The 7,495-nt window shown below is 50.4% G+C and overlaps 1 protein-coding gene and 1 long non-coding RNA gene across 3 annotated transcripts in view; one reads left to right on the top strand and one right to left on the bottom strand.

Moving 5' to 3' along the window:
- Positions 1-2,074, bottom strand: part of NR4A3 (nuclear receptor subfamily 4 group A member 3) — a 38,683-nt gene extending 36,609 nt beyond the window's left edge. For both annotated transcript variants that reach the window (XM_081803269.1, XM_081803271.1), the window contains exon 1: positions 1,548-2,074. The gene's annotated coding sequence lies outside the window, so the exon portion shown is untranslated. The remainder of the gene's footprint in view (positions 1-1,547) is intronic.
- A 1,933-nt stretch (positions 2,075-4,007) lies between these two features.
- LOC145717077 (uncharacterized) overlaps positions 4,008-7,495 on the top strand; it is a 285,694-nt gene continuing 282,206 nt past the window's right edge. The window contains exon 1 of the long non-coding RNA XR_014140090.1: positions 4,008-4,144. This is a non-coding gene — a long non-coding RNA (uncharacterized LOC145717077). The remainder of the gene's footprint in view (positions 4,145-7,495) is intronic.

Below are 7,495 nucleotides of genomic sequence, written 5' to 3'. Positions count from 1 at the left end.
TCCCCGTGGTGAAGTGTGTGGAGGAAACCGCGAGACGCACCATTGTGACCGGGGCTCCTCCGCGGAGTTTCCAACCCTGGGGAGCGGGGGCGGAGGTTGGGCGGGGGCAGTAGGAGTGGAAGAGAGACCGACAGAAAGGGAAAGACAGAGATTCTCAGAAAGACCGAGGGAGAGGAGACAAACCGCGGGGGAGAATTTCTGCGAGCGCGCGGTCGCAAGGAAGGGAGTGGGTGGGTGCGGGGCGGGAGGGAGGGAGCCGGTGTGGAGGTGGCTTGGCCTGAGGAGTCTTTGGTATTCACATTAGGAGCACCTTATACAGGTAAGATAACTTGGATGAACTCTAACTTCATTCATTGTGTCCAGTAGCCGCGTTGGGCAGCTTTTTCTTTCCTCAACTCAGTTCTGTAAAATATTTCTCCGTCGTGGGAATAGAAGACTCAGGACGGATTTGCCATTAACCTCTCTCCTGGCACCCTAAGGCTCTGGGATAACAGCCCGACATTTCTGATTACCAAACCCCTTGCAGCTCTTCCCTCTGAAGAATCCAGAGGCATAAATAAAAGGCAATCTCCAGGAACGTTCTTTAGAATTAAGGGACAAATGCTTTCTCTCTTAGTACTGACCCAAGGTTCCAACGGGTTCGAGAGGTGCCTTTGGTAGTCAATCTCCGCAGGCTGCGCTCTCATAACCGCTCTCCCCTCACCACTGAGAACTTTCATTTATTTCTATTAAGAGTAAAACACTCAGAGCAACTTCTCCAAAAGCGCGAGTTCTGTCAGTTAAGAGTAAAACATTCCCACACCAAGCCAAGGCCCGAAGGAAAGGAACACCATCCCCACGCGTGTCCGGGCTCGGGAGTCGGCAATTACACCCCATTACCTCTGAAGGGAAAAGTGTACACGGGCAAGTAGGCTACGCCAGGCAGACGTGCCTAGTGGAGCCCCAGGCTCGTTTCAATACAATAAGCCACATTCCTACAATTACACCCTCTTTCCAGAGATCGTCGGAGAGACTTTGCAAACTCCAACCACTGCTGCCCATGCCCCTTCCCTCCCAAGCTTCCTCCGAGTCAACCAGCTGGAAGTCACCATTAGGTATATTAACTTGGACCCACCGGAGCCCCTATTTTCAATCCTAGTTAAAAGGCAGGAAAATTACTGCCGTTCATCACCGGAGCTGCAACTCCCTGCCGCTGCTGCCGCCGCCGCCGCCGAGAGCATCATTACCATGACAACTAGAGCCGAAATACCCTGAATTACATCGCTGGAGCTGCTACTGAACAAATCCCGGTCCTCCTCTTTGTTAGAGGCTTTTCGCCTCTTCGGGTGGGGGGAGGAATCCCACGAGCTCCAGAGATCCCCGCGGGCCCGCTACAGGGGAAAAGTTTCAGATCAGAACCCACCGGGCCGCTCGGCGAGCAAAGCCAGAGCGAGGAGGCGAGGGGGAAAAAACCCCACACTCAAAGTTGTCAATTTCAGGAGCGACGCTTCCCAGCGCGCCAACTTTTTAGCAAGTCCCCCAATTAACTGGGCGAATCTCATACGTACTTGAGTGCTGTGGCGGTTCCGTCTTTAGAGCGAGTTTCTAGAGAGCTGCCCCGAAATCGGTACTGGGGGAGAGTCACAGCTGCTGTCCCGGAAGGGCTGCTGTGTACAAGCCCAGCGGCTCCCAGAGGTGGTGAGCGTCTGGCAGGGGATGCTGCGATCCCGACTCATGGGAGAGTGCCGGCGAGGGGTTCCGCAGGCGTCCTGGCTCCGGCCGCGACCCGGGGGGAGGATGCCGCCGCAGTTCCCACCTCCAAGGCCACCGCCGGCGCTGTCAGCGTTGCAAAGTGAGTCCGGGAGGGGCGTCCGGCTGCCGCGCGGCTCTGCACCGGCGAGGGCGCAGGGCGAGAGGGGTGTGAGCGCGCGGGAGAGAGTGGAGTGTGTGTGCGGAGCTTGTGTGCGCGCGTGTCTGTGTGTGCGAGTGAGGGAGCGGGTGTGAGCTTGTCTGTGTGTGGGGAGCGGAGGAGGAGCAGGAGCTGGAGGGGTGGGGGGCGGGAGGCAGGAGACTCCGCTCTCCCGGCAGCGCGTTCGCTCGCTCTCTCGGCACGTCATTTATGCCACAGGAGCCCTAGCGGCCTCTCCATAGAGTGCCTGGAATGCGAGACGTCAATGTGACGCCATGGGACGCTACGTCACCCTCCTCCTCCCTCCCCTGGCCTAGCCGGTTCCGCGTGTGCGAGGGAGGGTGTGTGTGTGTGTGTGTGCATGTGCGCGCGCGCGCGTTCCCCGACCATTCTCAGGGCTGCACAATGGAAACTGCGCGGCGCGGCCAGCCCTGGCAGGGGGGCCTTTTGAACCCGCGCCGCCAACCCCTTTGCAGCGGCGCAGCTCGCCAGGGCGCGAGTCGGCTAGAGGGTGCAACGGCCCGCCGGCGGGTCAGGCGGGACCGCCCAGCTGTCAGGCTCGGGTGGAGTAGAGTTGGAGGAGTGCGGCTGGCGCGACTCCGAGGCTGCCCCGAGGCATGGAGCCAGGGAGAGGGGGTAAGGGAGAGGACAGCTCTTCCGAAAGGGAAGGCTCCGCCAGCCAGCTTCTCCGAGTGACCTGGCAGCGTGTGCAGGAGTCAGACACCCGCCCGAAGACTCCCTGAGGTGCAGCTGCGCTTTCCTCAAGCAACAGTTCCAAAGCTGTTTAAGCCTCGCTGGCCCTCAGCGTCTAGGCTAATCCATCTCCTCCTCGCATCATTTGCTGAGTGCGTGTTTCGCACTGGGATGCAGATGGCTCCAGGAAGACAAGGTCTTATTTCATTATACTAAGGTGTGGATATCCTAACTGGACCCACTATAACCCAACTGAGTGCACATCCATCATCCACGTGCGCGCTGCAGCAGAAACTACTTAATGTGTGTAAAACAAACACACACGTGTTGAACAGCTGAGCGGGTCTGACTGTTGCAAATCATTCCCCCTTCCCCCCGCCCCGCAGAAATGGAAATCTCAGCTCGCACTTTCGCTTTTTGATGGTTGCCCCCCCATCTGCCAAATTAAATATTTCGAAATCAATCAACAGGATTTATTAGTCCCTCGCCATGGGATTTGCTCTGGTCTTCTGGGACACATTTGTCATGAAATGGTGTGCTGAAAGCCTGGGCGACTGTGTGAGGGAGAGCAGTTTCTTCCTGGAAATGATGAATTTAAGTGTGAATTTCTTGCTGCAAACAAAAACAAAAATTTATCAAAGTTAAATTCTCCTAGTTCCAAAGTGCAGCTGAGTGAAAGCAACCTCTTTGAGACAGGAATTTTTGAGGAGAAAATATTTGAGTGCAACCACGCAGACAGGCATGGTCTCCATGTAGTCCGCTTAAATCAGATGTGACATTCTATTTCTTTGACATGTCCCAATGTTTGCGTGTGTGTGTGTGTGTGTGTGTGTGTGTGTGGCGCAGTGGGGGGAGGATCCCATTGTCGACAGCACACAGTTCAGAATCGAAGGTTCGAGTTAGCACCAGAAACTTGAAAACAATATTATATATACGACAGGTATATTTCTTCGATTCCACTTCCACTCAGACAGGGTGGTGTGGAGAAGACCATGGGAGGATGCTCCGAAAGTTGACCCCGCAGAGGGAACGGAGCCTCTGCACTGCTGCGGGTTCCAATCCAGTCTCGGAAGGAAGGAGGGCGCTGCTCCATTGTATCCATTCAAAGACTGGGGGGTGGGGGGAGCAGGACCTGGAGCCGCGCGGCGCTGACGCACAGGAGGCGCGTGATTGACGCAGGCAATGTTACTAAATTCGGCGGTTGGCCGGGCCCCGCCGCCGGCGCGCGCCGCAGATAACGGAGTAGGTTCCCCTCGGTCACCCCCGCCCCTTCTCCATTCAGTGCTGCGCGGGGCGGGGCGGGGCGGAGCGGAGCGCGCGGGGCGGGGCGGGGCGCTGGGGGCGGGGCGGAGCGCGCGCGGCCGCGTCGGGATCCGGCCGAACCAAATATAGTCGAGCCTGGATATTTTTAGCCGGGCCTCGGGTGCGAGCCCGCCGCGTGAGGGGGCACCCTGACCCCGCCAGGAGTGCGGAGGGGGCGGGGGCGGAGTCGCCATCTTGGACCCGGCTCGACCCCGTCTAGTGACCGGCGGCGCTGGGCCAGGCTCTGCGCAGGGGGTCGGGGTGAGTGGGTGTGAGCCTTGGGAGAGAGGGGGTGCGGGCTGTGACGGGAGAAGAGGGCGAGGCGCGGGCGAGGGAGCGGGGCGCGCGGCCTGCGGGGCGTGCGTGTGTCGGACGGCGAAAGCCGTCTGCCAACTTGCTGGGCAGTTCTGCCACCCGGCGGCCCGGCCAGCCCCGAGTCGCGTGGGGGCGGAGCCGCCCGCGGCCACCACTTCCTGAGAGCCGGGGATACCCCTCCCGGACGTCACGGAGGAGCCGAGGCGGCGGTGGCGGCCCGGGGCTCATCCTGCACTTGCATCACGGGTGCAGCAGCAGCTGCTCTGCTCCTTTGTGGCTTTTTCCCCTGTTGAGTAACTGCTTTGTTAACTGAAAATACCATGACGGGCCAGTGTGATCACCAGCTCAAGACCTCAAAGAAAGTGAAGCTGTCAGGCAAGAAGAGGGAGACTCCCCTACCCGGCTGCGATGGTATCTGGTGGGTGGGTGTGTAGAGAAGCACTTGACAGTTTCCACGTATTACTTCTTGCCTAATTCTTCACCCCCAAGAAGGTTTAAAAATACTTTTATTTCCATGCTGTAAAAATTTCATGTGTTCTGCACCCCACCCATTCCCTCTTCAATTGGAAATCTCACGCAGAACTGGAATCATTGTAAAGCAGGAACCCTAAAATTAGGTACAGTTTTTAGGAAACAGGACAACTTTTAATGAATTTATTGAATAAACTCCATTTTCTAAATGTTAATATAAAAGGTCCTTGCCCACTCAACGTAGTTGTAAAGCTACTAAGTTTGTTCATATGAATTGGGCTCCTCCAGTGACAGTTTTAAACCTGTATGCTTGTTTACCTTAAAAAAAAAAAAATCCATCCCTGGCCAAATATCTCCAGGTAAAAGCATTTCTTTCTTTGAGTGGATGTGTCTTTCTGGACGTCTGTATTGGTTGATTCTGTGCTTTCCCCCCACCCCTTGCCTCGTTTACATCCTTTCCTTCCTGAATATCAGGTCACCAATCTTTGTTCCTTGACTGCTGTTGGGCTGAGGGCTGTTGTCTGATTGCGCTGAGCCAATCAGCTGGCTTAGTGCTCCTCTGGGTAGGAAGCTGGACTGATTGTTACAGAGGTTCCAGTAGTCACTGATAAGTGGCAACATTTTTGCACTCAAATGGAAAGTCATGGAAGCAGAGACAAGGCTCTCTTGCAATCTGGGACCCCATCCTCTCCTTAATCCTAGGTCCCTAAACCTATGCAATTCCTCAAAATGAATCATTCTCTTTTCTTTTTCAAATTACTCTCTATTGTTCTATACCTTTTATTTACTAGAAATCACACATAATAGTCTGTAAGGTGTATGTAATATGACTTTCAGTAATCTAAATTACCTTTTTGATGACTATTTTGGATTAAATGAAACTTAATACTTTATAATGAATGTTCTTCTTTTGGGAAATCAAATAGAATAAGACTACCTTAATCTGTGAAATGTTGAAAACTTACCTGGTTTGGTCCTTTTTCTAGAAGAGGGACATTCACGTGTGGCCTAGTTTACACACACAAAGCAAAGAAAGCAGTTAGTTTCTGTTTTCATGATACTTATGGCAGCCAATCTGTTAAAAACTCTCTATGAAGTAACTATTATAAATTCACTGGATCATAAATAATCTTTCATTTTGTTTCAGTTTCGTAGGTGTAGTCTGCAAGAAAAGTGCTCTTTCTCTTGGAAAATAAAATATGAAATTTGGGGGGAAATTTATTGTGTGTGATACAAAACAATTGCTTTAACAAAGCGTGATTTTAAAAATTGCTTTAAATGCTCTTCTGATTAAGCAATGACATATAATGTTGATTTTGCTAATACACAAAGAATGAGGATGAGTCTTATTAATGCGAAGATTGGGTAAAGAAAGGTGAAATAAAAATCCAAGCCAAAAGTTGTTACCTAAGGTGAAAATAGGAAGGGAAAATGAAAGAATTGTGTGATTGCAAGTCTCTAGAATCACTGTAGAAGTTCTATGTTACATATGCATATATATGTGCATATATAAAAAATACAGAAAATATAAATATATAAAATTTGGTAACTGCAGCTGACGTTGACTTACAAACTGATGTGTTCTGGGCTCAGGAACATGGGACTACTGTAGTAATTTTCTGTCTGATTTGCCTGCATACCATGTCTTCCATATCAATTCTGTTGTTGCTCAGAAGTCTTCAGCAGCTGGATATTGTCTTCAAAGTAAAACCCGAAAGTCTCCACATCCTGGCTTCTTTATTTCCACAGAATTTCCCCATTCTAGTCCAACTGTTATCTTTACTGTTCTTCAAACATCTTTTCACCCTCCCACATTTGTTCATAGTTTTCCTTTGTATGACATTCCCTTCTTCTCCTTCTTCTCTGCTTATTGAAATCTTATCTTTCCTGTAAAACTAGCTCAAGAAACGAACTTGGATTATGCTTTAGTCTTTTATAGAGTTCTTATTTTACTGCTTTCTTTTTCTGCTTTTGTGTCCATAGTTTATTCCCCTGTCAAAGTATAAGCTTCAGAAACATGCTTCACATATCTTTGAAATTTCGGTGGCACCTAAGTTTAACATGGATAGTAAATATCCATAAAATATTTCCCCCTTCTAAATTTGGATATAAATAGAGAGCAGCCATAATATAAGTAACAAATTATATGGATTAGGAGATTCTTGGCATGAATGGATGTAAATGAGATCATATGTCAGTTGTTTTCTTTAACTTCAACTTTTGACTCTCCTGATTGAAGATACCTTGTCAAGGTACCTGCCACAAGCCCAGACGGTTGCATGGTGATACAAGGAAATTGCAGTTTGGCTTGTACCTCTGCGTAGGAAGATTTGCTATGATTTTTTTTTCCTGACTGACTTTGGTTTGATTCTTATTCTACCCTCTTCTCCTTCTATCTGCACTTTCTCTTACGCTGCTTTTTCTCAGTGATGAACTGGATGCTGTAGGCTAGGAAATGTAATGTCATTCTTCTTTTGTTTTGTTTTTTTTTAAAGATTTTATTTATTTATTTGACAGAGAGAGACACAGTGAGAGAGGGAACACAAGCAGGGGGAGTGGGAGAGGGAGAAGCAGGCTTCCCGCCGAGCAGGGAGCCTGACACGGGGCTCGATTCTAGGACCCTGGGATCATGACCTGAACCAAGGGCAGATGCTTAATGACTGAGCCACCCAGGCGCCCTGTCATTCTTCTTTTGGAAAAATTTCTTAAGGTTTAGAAAACTGAGAACTCTAACATCTGTGTATAATGAATTAAATATAAAAATTTCTTAATTTCCTACCTTTTCCAAAATATATTTAACTAGATTTGTATGGCACTATATATATG

The sequence above is a fragment of the Leptonychotes weddellii genome, chromosome 14 (assembly GCF_054177405.1).
Source record: "Leptonychotes weddellii isolate Sample4059 chromosome 14, ASM5417740v2, whole genome shotgun sequence".
NCBI lineage: Eukaryota > Metazoa > Chordata > Mammalia > Carnivora > Phocidae > Leptonychotes > Leptonychotes weddellii.
Note: the sequence above shows the minus strand (reverse complement) of the source record. Positions and strands in the feature narration are given on the sequence as shown.